This window comes from Protopterus annectens, chromosome 8.part0, assembly GCF_019279795.1.
Source record: "Protopterus annectens isolate FY-2018-M chromosome 8.part0, PAN1.0, whole genome shotgun sequence".
NCBI classification, from domain to species: Eukaryota; Metazoa; Chordata; order Ceratodontiformes; family Protopteridae; genus Protopterus; species Protopterus annectens.
The window spans coordinates 1990882633-1990896292 of NC_056741.1; positions in this window are offsets into that span (position 1 = coordinate 1990882633).

A 13660-nucleotide genomic window follows, 5' to 3' on the forward strand; every position below is an offset into this window, starting at 1 on the left:
AAAGTAATAATTTAAAAGAGCTTTGAGTTATGTGTATAGACTACAAAATTCACTGAGAAGATGTAGTTGTATGTTTCCATGTGGACATTGTAAGGTATGTACAAAAGTAAAAAAACCTTACAGGTACAAAAATTAATGGGAAAAAGTTTGTTGCTAATGATATTTTTAATAGTGAGTCGAGGGGGGTTGTTTATATTATAGGATGTAACTGTAGCGTGCCTAGCTGGTATGTGGGTCAGACAAAACGTAAAGTAAAGATACATATATTGGAGTACTTAGGGGATATTAGGAATCAAAATTTAAAGAGTCCAGTGGCAGAACATTTTATTAAAGTTCATGATGGCTCAGATGCAGATTTCTGTGCGTTAGCACAATCTTACTTTCCCAGGGGGAGGTTATTATTTAAATAAATTAATTGAGCTAGAAATGAAGATGATATTCAATTATAAGACACAGTCCCCAAGGAGTATGAATCAGGAAGTTAATGTTTGTTTTTAAATGTAATATTTAATAGGTCATTTAAGATATGAACATTTTTATACTTATATACTTGTATAAAAATGTGCATGTATTAGGATGAAATTTTGTTTAATTGATTTATTGTTTAATCAATCCAGGTACAGATTTGCTGTATCCAGAACTGTTGTAAGCTTCTGAGCCCCACCAAGCCTTTCTGTGTTGGAGAGAAGCCTTCTAGCTTATCAGTGGGAGCGGTAAGCACTAGGTAGCCTATCTTCCACAAAAGGAGTGGTCTCTGGCACAGAAATTGTAGTTATTGGCCATTTGGGCAGTTTTTCCATCTCTCTCAACTTTTGTGGTGTAAAAGTCCATGTTTGAGCTTGTTTCCCACTTTTTCTGTAACTAGTCTAGTCCAGATACAGAATTGCTATATCCAAGACTGTTTATAGGCTTCTGAGCCCCCCAAGCCTTTCTGTGTTAGAGGGAAGCATTCTAGCTTATCAGTGGGAGTGGTAAGCACAAGGTAACCTATCTACCACAAAAGGAGTGGTTTCTGGTCCAAAAAGTGTAGTTTATTGGCCATTTGGGCAGTTTTTTCCATCTCTTTCAATTTTCTGATTTAAAAGCCTGCACTTGCGCTTGTTTCCCCCCTTTCCTGTAACTAGTCTAGTCCAGATACAGATTTGCTGTATCCAGGACTGATTGTAAGCTTCTGAGCCCCCCAAGCCTTTCTGTGTTGGAGGGAAGCCTTCTAGCTTATCAGTGGGAGGGGTAAGCACTAGGTAGCCTATCTTCCACAAAAGGAGTGGTCTCTGGCACAGAAATTGTAGTTATTGGCCGTTTGGGCAGTTTTTCCATCTCTCTCAACTTTTGTAGTGTAAAAGTCCATGTTTGAGCTTGTTTCCCACTTTTCCTGTAACTAGTCTAGTCCAGATACAGAATTGCTATATCCAAGACTGTTTATAGGCTTCTGAGCCCCCCAAGCCTTTCTGTGTTAGAGGGAAGCATTCTAGCTTATCAGAGGGAGTGGTAAGCACTAGGTAACCTATCTACCACAAAAGGAGTGGTTTCTGGCCCAAAAAGTGTAGTTTATTGGCCATTTGGGCAGTTTTTTCCATCTCTTTCAATTTTCTGATTTAAAAGCCTGCACTTGCGCTTGTTTCCCCCCTTTCCTGTAACTAGTCTAGTCCAGATACAGATTTGCTGTATCCAGGACTGATTGTAAGCTTCTGAGCCCCCCAAGCCTTTCTGTGTTGGAGGGAAGCCTTCTAGCTTATCAGTGGGAGGGGTAAGCACTAGGTAGCCTATCTACCACAAGAGGAGTGGTTTCTGGCCCAGAAATTGTGGTTTAGTGGTTGTTTTGGCAGTTTTTCCATCTTTTTTAACTTTCTGGTTTAAAAGCCAATGTTTGAGCTTTTCCCACCTTTTCTGTAACTAGTCTAGTCCAGATACAGATTTGCTGTATCCAGAACTATATGTAAGCGTCTGAGCCCCCAAGCCTTTCTGTATTGGAGGGAAACCTTCTAGCTTATCAGTGGGAGTGATTTCTGGCCCCTGACATTGTAGTTTATTGGCCGTTTGGGCAGTTTTTCCATCCCTCTCAACTTTCTGGTTTAAAAGTCCACATTTGTGCTTGCTTCCTGCCTTTCCTGTAACTAGTCTAGTCCAGATACAGACTTGCTGTATCCAGGACTGTTTGTAAGCATCTGAGCATTGCCAAAGTCTACTCTTAAATGTTTCCCTTAGGTCTACTAGCTCTCTTCTCTCCTGCACTTTTACTAGCTTATTATTCTAGCACTTTACCAGACTTCTTGTAGCAATTATTGTTGCACACAAAAGTGCTACCAGCACTAAACTTTCTACAACAAAACAGATCCAGTACTTATTATTAATGCCCACTCATCCAGGCATGTCTAAAGGTCAGTTCCCTATGCTTTCTCCTATTAACCTGGTTAACTTGGACATCCTGAGGCAATGCAGCAACTGTCTCATGTACACAGACAACCCTCTCCTCTTGCCTCCCAACACTCAGATGTGTGAGAGATGCATTTATATATCCAAACTGGAAGCCATGCACTCTCCAGCCAAGACAGGAATAGCTGGTCAAGAGGAGAAGGTCAACACTTGCAACACACTACATGGAACACATAGCCCTCAAGAACACACACCAGCACTGCCTTCACATAAAAACACAAACCACAGACCCACATTCGTGGAGGCTCTCAATAAAAATCTACCCAAACAGCAGAGACCTCCAAGGCAGAAATGTACTCGACCACCACAAGACAACACTAATCACGAGGCACATAACTCTCCTAAACAGTGTGCCACTCAACCAAAGCCCCTAAGGCAAAACAGCATGCTCAACACACTAGTCATAAGTGAGTTGATAGTGAGGCACACTGATGTCCCACTCACTAGGTTGAATAAGGAGAAAGTAACAGTCAGCTGTCAGGTGCCAGGATCTGTTACATAACGCATGCACTCAGGTTCCTCAACAACAGGTACAAATATGACTTAGTCATTGTACATGTGGGTGTGAATGACCTGAGATGTACCTCCCTGGACTACATGAAAAGATATATGGAAGAGTTCTCGGATTATGTACCCAGGTGGGTATGACCCTAGCCCTGAGCAGCATCCCACCATCACCCAGAATAATACCACAGTACAAGCAGAAAATGAGTGATTTCTACAATTGTCTAAGTTTCTGGTGTCATTCTAAGGGAATCCAGTATCTGTCTGCCTGGGATGACATGACTGACAGACCTTGATGCTTTGCCAGAGATGGCCTGCATCTGTCACCCCTGGGCTTCCGGGTACTGGCTAAGGCTTTTGCCACCCCTATAGTGCCTTTTTTAGGTGGTGTTCCAAAGACCAAATTACCACCATAACAGCTACAGACAAATGCAATCTGAGGGTCATGCTGCTCAATGCTAGAAGTCTAAATCTCAAAATGCACTCGCTCAAAGCACTCCTTAAAATGGAGAAGATCGACATTTGTGCTGTAACAGAGACCTGGTTCAAGGCAGCAGAAAGCACCCCTACACTGCCAGGCTATAACTCTTTCCACACCTTTCAGCCCCAGAACTTGGACCGAAGCTTGAAAGGTGGTGGTGGTGTTTCCATATTCATAAAGGATGTGCACACCTCCAGACTGGTAGCCCAACATAAAGCATCAGGCATACTTCAGGTGCAGCTAACATTGGGTAAAACAGCGATTCAGGTTGTAGCCTGCTATAGGTCCCCAACCATGTCCCAAGACTCACACTCCACGTTCCTAACCACCCTGGAGAATATTAGCATAAAATCTAACACTCTCATACTAGGCGACTTCAACTACCCCTCCATTAACAGGGAAAACTACTCATGTACCAATACACTTGCCTGACATTTCCTTGAGTTCATTAATTCCAATGCCCTGGACCAGCTCATTCTTACCCCCACTAGAGGTAGCAACATCCTTGACCTGGTCATTACTATTAATTCCAATGCCCTGGACCAGCTCATTCTTACCCCCACTAGAGGTAGCAACATCCTTGACCTGGTCATTACTAACATGGGTGACCGTTGTTCTACACCAATAGTCAGCTCCTCCCTGGTTAGAGCTGACCACAAACTAATCACCTTGGAAATCCACATCCATCCCCCACCCGCAAAGGTAACCACCACGAAAAACTTCTCCAAAGCTAACTTTGGGCTCCTAAAAACAGAGATGGCTAACTTCACGGCACCCATGCAAATGGAGAATAGTTGCATGACTGCAGAATCATACACCAATGCACTGTATGAACACTTACACAAATGCATGGATCTCGCCATACCTAATAGAACCAAGATGCTCTTATCCAAAAAAGGAAGCCAATCTGGTGGTCCCCTGCCATAAACAAACTCTACAACAGAAGAAGGAAACTGATGCAGAATAAGGTGAAGTCCCAAGACTGGAAAAACTCCCTTATCAGCCTCAACAAAAAGGTGAGATTCCCTCATCAAATCCTCTAAAGCTAGCTATGAAAACAGAATTGCAGCAGATAGTAAAAACAACAACAAGGCCTTCTATAGTTATGTAAAGAATCTCCATGGCAATACCCAGATTTGCTCTGAGCTACTGCACAATGGTACCTCCTATACCGAGCCAACAGATATTGCTAATATACTGGCTGACAGATTCAGTGCCAACTTTACCCCTCCCCCCCAAAGGACCAATCACAATACCAGTAGATTGCCAGGCACCCAGTATTACTCCTGCACAGGTTAAAACAGCACTGGCCAAAGCCAAGAATACAGCTTCTATGGGACCTGACAATATCCCTGGCTATGTTCTACATGAACTACAGAGTGAACTGGCACCTCACCTGTGTGCCCTGTTCAATCACAGCCTCACCTCAGGCTTTGTCCCTACCGAATGGCGCAGTGCTCCAGTCATCCCTCTCCACAAAGGAGGAGCGACTACAGACCCTGGGAACTACTGCCCCATTAGCCTGATGAGTCTGATATGCAAAGCTATGGAATGCATCATCATGGACCTAATAAACAAGGATATAGGGAATCTCCAAACTCTGGATTCCACACAGTTTGGTTTTGTAAAGGGTATATCATGCCTGCTCAACTTGGTCAACTTCTTTGAGTCAGTCACCATAGCTGTGGATGAAGACAAGGTGGTTCATACAGCCTGCCTTGATCTGGCCAAGGCCTTTGATACCATTCCCCACTCAGGAATCATAGAAAAACTCACCAAGCTAGGCATCATCCCCTATATCACTAGGTGGGTTGCAAACTGGCTCACAGATAGAACCCACGGTGTGAAAGTGACCAGCACATATGGACTAAAGGTCCCCTGACAAAAGGGTACAGGCACTTATATATGACTTGGGGGGGGGGTTACCCTCCTTTTGCTGAAGGTCAAAAGTGTGGGCATGATTGTTCAAATGCATGTTTGAATATGGGTATGGTTTAGTGGTTCAAGTGTCAAAAACAGGGTGATGGATTTATGGAAATGAATGTGAAGTAGGGAGTGACAACCCCCCCCCCCCCCCACCGACCACCTTACTAATACATGGTAATCCTAACTCTAACCCTGCCCCTAATCCCAACCATACAACTCTCTTAGGAAAAAATATTCCTGTTCCTGCAACACTACCACAAAACAGACAGATTACGTCTGTAATTGGTGGTAGAGCTAATAGTTCACAAGAGAAAAGAGTTTAACTTTTGTGATCTGTTATATTTTGATGTTTGAAGTGTTTGATGGTTTAATTGTTTGATACACTGAGTCTGATCATTTGTGGTTCATTCAGTACTTTGATCAATTGTCATAGATCTGACAGGGGTATAGGAGGTGGGGCACTAACAAAGACATATAGATTGTGGTTTTGATAGAATTGGATGTAATATAAGTCATAGTTTAATTGCATCTAGACTTTTACGCTTGCATATGACTGTGGGGCCACCTAGATTATTCCTCTTTGTAAACTACAAAAAAAAAAAGAGATTTAGATTTCCCAAAGATGAACTTTGACAGATGAGATTGTATAAACTGCTAAAGTCTGGGGAAAGTAGCTTTAGTTTACTGCAGACACCAGTTATGTCTGGGGTCCTCTGATAGACTATAGGCTGTAAGAACACATATACCTGCTCTGCTGAAAAGAAGCTTGTCCTGTTATGGCTTTACTTTGAAAAGAATACTAGCAGGTAATGAAATGTGAGGATATGTTAAATGGGTAGCAAACAACAACCCATCAGAGGAAAGCAGGATTCTGGATGACAAATAAAAGCAAAATAGATAAATAAAAATGGGAAGACATCGGCAGAGGTAAAGCTTCACACATGGCCACTGTTTTGAGATGAAACAGTGCTTTGTAAGTGTCTGTGTGTTCAGCAGTTAAGTTACTGAGTAACGAATGATGCCTTACTCAAAGGACAATCACATGGCAGACCCTGACATTGGAAACACTGAAATTTGTACAGTACTTGGTAAGACACAGAAACAAAATGTCCTTGGTCATTTTAGACTAGTAAATTATTTTGCAAGACTTCTTTTTGTGTAACAGGAAATAAATGAACAAAATATACTTTTGAAGGTTTACACGGAACTATTTTTTTGTCCGACTTTTAAAATATTCTGTTATCACCTATAAAATAAACCTAAGACTACTAATACATTTTGCTTTAAAGTCTCTCAGTCAAACATAGATCGACTGCTATATGTTGCAAGTTGCCATGTTATCTTTTCAGTGAACACTCTGACACTCTGGTCATTTTCCTTTTTCTTTTTAATTTCTTCCTTGTTCATCGTGAATTTCTACTGAGCTACTGACCCATATGCTCACCTGTCCTGAATGAACACGGCCTGTGTTTGGTGGTGAAAGAAGGCAGCACAGCATGGCAGGCTGTCATATGTACCTGGGGAGACGTTTCCTGCATCACATACTGGGTAACAGGCATTCTATTAGACCTCCTATGTGAGGTCCTCATGGCACCCCTAACACTCCTTGGGAAGCTGTTGCTACTGGTGCCCAGTATGATGTGGTTGCACACTTGGTCACAAACTAGTGCCATCCACTGTCATGAGCATAACTCAGTAGCCCTTCTCTGGGATAGGAGACCCAGACTCTATCCACTTATTCTCACCATCACTGTAGATCAGTGTATATATTAAACCTAGTCAGCACGTGCATATAAGTTACTGAGCACATGTAAGATCAGCACCATTTTGTACAGTCAGCAGGAGTGAATGCAGCCATTAATGGTGATGTACATGCAAGTGTGTTTGAAGTAATGAGTGAGTCACTTTGCTAAGTACATGTTCCAGTTCCTGATGTGTTTATGTACAATAAATATCTTGAACCCATACATGACTTCATTGTCTCTTTTGAATGCATGAGACAAGCATCATGGTGTCAGAATGGGATCCAAAGTTAAAGCAATGTACAAGCCATGAGGCACAAAGTTAAAAGTGGAGAAATATACATGAGTGAATCACAAACAGGTCAGCAATCATTTTAAGGTATTTAAACTCGTTTAAACGATTTTTCAGTCACTGAATGTGTGGCGAAGCATTAAAAACATTTGAAATAATTACTGAGAGAAACGAAATGTCTGATTTTGTGACATATTCATAAAAGTATTTGAAATAAATACAGAAATGTTCAAAATAATTTCTGAAATGTTTAAAATGTATGAAACAGCTAAAATGACCAAATTTCTTCACAATGTACTTTTTCACATTAACTATTCAAAGTATCCAAAGTGTCCAGAATATTCGCAGTGTTTGCAGTGTTAAAACGAAGCCATTTCAGAGAGATTGTTGTGTTTTCAAACATAATTACAAGTACCTGGTCTACGCTTATATTTAAACAAATTTTGTTTTTATGGCTGAGGGATTTCACAGAGCTGAACTGCTGTTTGATGTCAATATTGCTGAGAACTGGTGAGTGTTTGAGCAAGAATATATTTTCATACAGGCTGCATTTTCTGATAAAGATGCACATACGAAGGATTTCATACTTCTCAATTTAGCTGGCTCAGAAGCCATTGAGAGGGAGAACTCATTTGTGTATGCACCTGCTGTGTATGCAGGGGAAGGGGAACTGCCATATTGTGACACAGGCTGAAACGCGGGAAGACCCTGAGTGCTTAAATGTAAATTTAGAGAAATGTGCAACCCTCAAACGAATATTACAATGGAAAGGCACATATTTACTTAAGAAATCAAAAGCCTGGTGAAAATATAGCAGCATATATTACTGACTTGAGAAAGAAGAATAGTACAAATGCTTTGTATAAACACACATTAGAGTGCAGTAATGCACAATTCTTTTTTTCAGTTATTGAAACGGTCCCAAAAGAGGCAAGAGGGGGTCCCTGGGACACTAAACTGGAATTCAGGGAAACCTTATGGCAGATAACCATGGAAGCTAATAGAACCCCAGAGCTTAATGATTCTATTTCAATTCTACCTTTGTTAAAGCTTAGATCTGCCAAACTATAGATGTGGCCTTTTCATAAACCTGATATTAGCGCTGTGTATACAATATATTTATATATATTTTAATACTATTATATTCTTATATTTATTCTGCTTATGCATCAATTATCAGTCATTTATTAATTAATTTATTTATTCATTTATATATTTTTATAACATACGACTACGCATATTTATATATTTGATACAATTGCAATATCATATATGTATATATTTCAATGAATTGTGGTGGTTTTTTTATATATTTTGTACATTTAATTCATTTTTAGAATTTTAGTAATAAATAGTTGTATGTTTTTAAAAATAGTAATCAACCTATTAATCAATTAAGGGGAATTGTATAAATGTATGTAATTAGAAGTGTTTTACATTATGTCTGAAGAAGTCTGAGGGATTCTTGGATGAAAACGCCTTGTGCAAATTCAGCATTAATGTTCTGTGATCAAAACGTTTCTAAGTACAGCGCTTCCATTGTCTGGTTTTTGGTTACTTAGTTTATTTCTTCTGGACTGACTCTTTCGGTGTATTTTTTGTGGTTTTCATTATGGAGCTTTTGGAAGAGCTGAATTCACCTTCATATAGCTCCAATGACATTCAGGGCCAGGAGATGGGTGAACTACGTAGAATCTCCGACCAGCTGACACAACTCATGAATATTCTGATTACTATTGGTCGAGAGGTCGCTCTATTACTTTCAAACACAGGCTTGCCTGGTAACCAGGAAGCATTAGCTGGTAGTGAACGAGTACCGAAGGAGAATACTATGGTCAACAATGGTTCAGGGCAACCGGAAAGGTCATGGAATGATACACCGATGATTTTGCACTCACAAGGAGGTTCTGTGAACGCACAAGAATCAAACGACCGACCCAATGAGGAAACCGAAATGAACAACGACTGAGACCATCAGGATTTAAATGACTGGTTGCAGCTAAAAACAATTTTTCAAAAAAGAACCTTACAACAAGTATAAGGTAATAATACCGATACTTATAGAGTGAGCCTCAACAAGTTACAGGAATGTTTAACCAGGTACAAAACCTTAAATATAGAAAATGCATATTTGGGGGAATGTTTGAAACATGGGATAGTACCTAAAGTTTTACAGGTTTTCAAATACCCGAACAATGTAGCAGAAGGAACTAAACTTCATAAAGAATTAATTACTATTTTTGACAAATGTGGTCTGGACATTTTAAAGGCTTTGATCTGCAATTATGATAGGGAAATATTGATTTTAAATGAACAAATTGATGCATTGGATTTACGTATTAAAAATGATTTGTTGTTTAGAGTACAGAGTGAAAGGGATAAATATTATGGTATTAAAGGCATGATAGATAAAAACTGTGATGATATTTTAAAGAGAAAATGTAACAAATTGAAAAGTGACCTAAGGGAATACAGTGAAGGAAACAATACCCAATTCCTACGGCCCAACATAACAGTTTACTAACTAGTAGAACATATTCAGAGGTATTATGGGATAATAGACAGAACATAACGAGAATTAAATAGGGTTACAGAATAGAGCAGGCAACAATGGAAATAACCATAATAGTGGATATGTGTCCCCATGTAGATCTGAAAGATTGAGGCAGAAATATAACAACAACCATTTTTACGAAGCCCCCCTCCAACAGAGGGGAGGGGGCAACAGAGGGACATACAGGTAGGAGGGGAATCTAACAACAGTACTGATATTCAAAATACTACATATGTTTCTAGTTGGCAGGGAGTTCACATATTCAATTATAGTTCTTTGGATGTTACAAAATAATTTTTTAATTTATTCATGAAAGGTTTTAAATATATTCCTATGAAAAAAGGTAACCTATCATGGACAATACTAGATATTAAGTTGTTCATTAGAAAAATAAATTTAGAGCAGTTTTTTAATGGCATACCGTTAGTTACATCAAATATTATGGCTCCCTGAAAAAACTGTACTTTTAATCCACCACTTCATCCACAATTAAAAAACTTGGAAAATGTACTAGAAAATGAACTCAGGAATATATTTAAAAAGCAGGAGAATAGTTACATTAAAAATAATTTAACCAAGGAAGAAAACATTTTACTGAAACAACTGTGTTCTAACCCAGAAATACGGGTGATGGAACCTGATAAAGGAGGGGGAATCATACTAATGATTAAATTTTGTATGAAGGAAAAATGTTTTCCCTCCTTCATGATGCAGACAAATATAGTGACGTATCAATCAATGAAATTAACATTGCCTATCACAAAATAGATTTGGCATTGAAAGATCTGTTTGATCAAGGTGTTATTGATTTCCAAATGTATTCATAGCTGGAAAATAATTCACCTAGAATACCGTCTATATTTGGTATTCCTAAGGTGAATAAGGATGTGGAGGACCCCCCTTTTAGACCAGTGGTTGCATCATAAGGTTCCAAAACAGCCCCATTGGCCAAATTTCTGGATTGGAAACTTAAGGACATATTGGGGGGGGGGGTGCCCCTACATCCTTAAAGATTCTTGGGATTTTCTGGCTAGAATACAGCCAGAGTATTGTGTGGAAGGCCTTACATTTTTATGTATTGATATTGTGGACTTATTTCTGTCATTCCACATGATACAGGACTGTTGTGGTTAGAAGAAGCACTGAGAATGAGGTCAAATACCTCTGAAAATGACATTTTTCTCTGGAGTTAGCAGAGCTGGTCCTTAGAAACTATTTTTTGTTTTTTGAAGGGGAGTTTTACCGGCAAGAACAGGGAGTTGCTATGGGGGCTAGTTGTGACCCCACTTATGCAGATATTATTTTATCTGTATGGGAATCCACATTTATTCAAACTTGTCCCTTCTCACAGTATTGGAATCTTTACACTAGATATCTTGATGATATCTGCATTTTTTGGACAGGGGATATGGCAACGTTAGAAGAATTTATGAATTATCCTTCTAGAACTACTACCTTTTTGCAGTTTACACATCAAATAACATCAGAAAAATGTAACTATTTAGATGTGACTATATTTGTATTATAATACTGGTAAGGGATTCAATTTAGTAGTCTATAGAAAGTCAACATTTGCTAATACATATATTAGTTACAGTAGTGCGCACCCCTCTTTCCAAAAAAAGAGTATCATTAAGGGTCAGCCTCATGACATCTTTGGATTCTGATTTTCAGAATGAATGTATGGTTTTAGAAAATTTTCATGGATAGAGGTTATCCTAAAGTTCTTATTAACAACATACAGATAGAAGTCAAACAAGGGAGAAATGACAAGTACAAACCGGTTTTGGGTACAGGTTCACTCACTCAAACACAAGGCATAATACAAAAAAACAAGTCAGGAAGACTTTGGTAGAGCCTTTGTGACTAATTTTAGCGGAACTGCACAACTGATAAAATCTACTTTAGAAAGGGAGTGGAAAAAGTTCTCCGAATTTACGGACTTAGAAGTCTTTAAGTACAAACCTCTAAAAGTTGTTTTCAGAAAAGGACAGAACATTAAAAATGTATTAGAGCATGCAGCCAACACACAGATATTTACATAAAAAAGGAAGGGGACATACAAATGTGGTGCCTGCAACCAATGTAAGCAATACTACAAGGGGAAGACATATATCTACAAGCAAGACATAAAACTATATACAACAAAAATTATTCCAACTCTAATTCAAAGGGATTAGTTTATTTAGTTACATGTGGATCCTGTCATGCCTTTTATGTAGGTAAAACTGAAAGGCAACTAAAACGCAGAATATATGAACATCTTAATGATGTGAGAAAGAAGAATAGTACAAATGCTTTGTATAAACACACATTAGAGTGCAATAATGCACAATTCTTTTTTTCAGTTATTGAAACGGTCCCAAAAGAGGCAAGAGGGGGTCCCTTGGAAACTAAACAGGAATTCAGGGAAACCTTATGGCAGATAACCCTGGAAGCTAATAGAACCCCAGAGCTTAATGATTCTATTTCAATTCTACCTTTGTTAAAGCTTAGATCTGCCAAACTATAGATGTGGCCTTTTCATAAACCTGATATTAGCGGTGTGTATACAATATATTTATATATATTTTAATACTATTATATTCTTATATTTATTCTGCTTATGCATCAATTATCAGTCATTTATTATATTTATTTATTCATTTATATATTTTTATAACATATGACTATGCATATTTATATATTTGATACAATTGCAATATCATATATGTATATATTTCAATGAATTGTGGGTTTTTTATATATATTTCGTACATTTAATTCATTTTTAGAATTTTAGTAATAAATAGTTGTATGTTTTTAAAGATACTAATCAACCTATTAATCAGTTAAGGAGAATTGTATAAATGTATGTAATTAGAAGTGTTTTACATTATGTCTGAAGAAGTCTGAGGGATTCTTTGACGAAAACGCCTTATGCAAATTCAGCGTTAATGTTCTGTGATCAAAACATTTCTACGTACAGCGCTTCCATTGTCTGGTTTGTGGTTACTGAGTTTATTTCTTCTGGACTGGCTCTTTTGGTGTATTTTTTATATATGTACAACCATTCACAGAAAGGAAAGTTATGCATCCAGGACATATTTTCAAGAATATAGTTAAAGGACAAGGGCTCAGGGAATCTAGGTTAAACCCTGATGTCAATAAATTTGAAGCAGGTTCAGTTGATCTACAAAGAAGGCTTAAAGAAAGGGTCTATAACGCCCAGGGCATTATAACTCCACCATCTGATATACGTAATGTTCGAAGTACGTCAGCAAAACCTTATTTTTCTCACAATAATAACGAGTTGGGTAAATATGAGAAGCTGAAATGGAATACATTGTGTGTTCCTTTATTTTTTGGTAACAATGTTAACTTGGCAACAGAAATTGTCAAGAAGCATTGGCCTATTTTAACTACTGATACCAATATAAAAGGGATAGTTGGTGAGATACCCAGCTTCTCCTTTAAAAATAAGAAAAATTTAAAATGCTTGTTGTTATTCAAAGAAAAAGGAGCAAAAGGATAAGATCCCTGCTGTTACATTTATTTGTGAGAAATGTAGATATTGCAGCTATATTGACTCATCTGGACAATTTGAACATCCTGAGACAAATAAGAAGTTTACATTTTATGCTAGTGGTGATTGCAATAGTACAGGTTTTGTTTATTTAGCTGTTTGTTCCTGCAAGTCATATTATGTGGGGAAAAACTAATAGATGTCTTAAAGATAGGATTAGGGA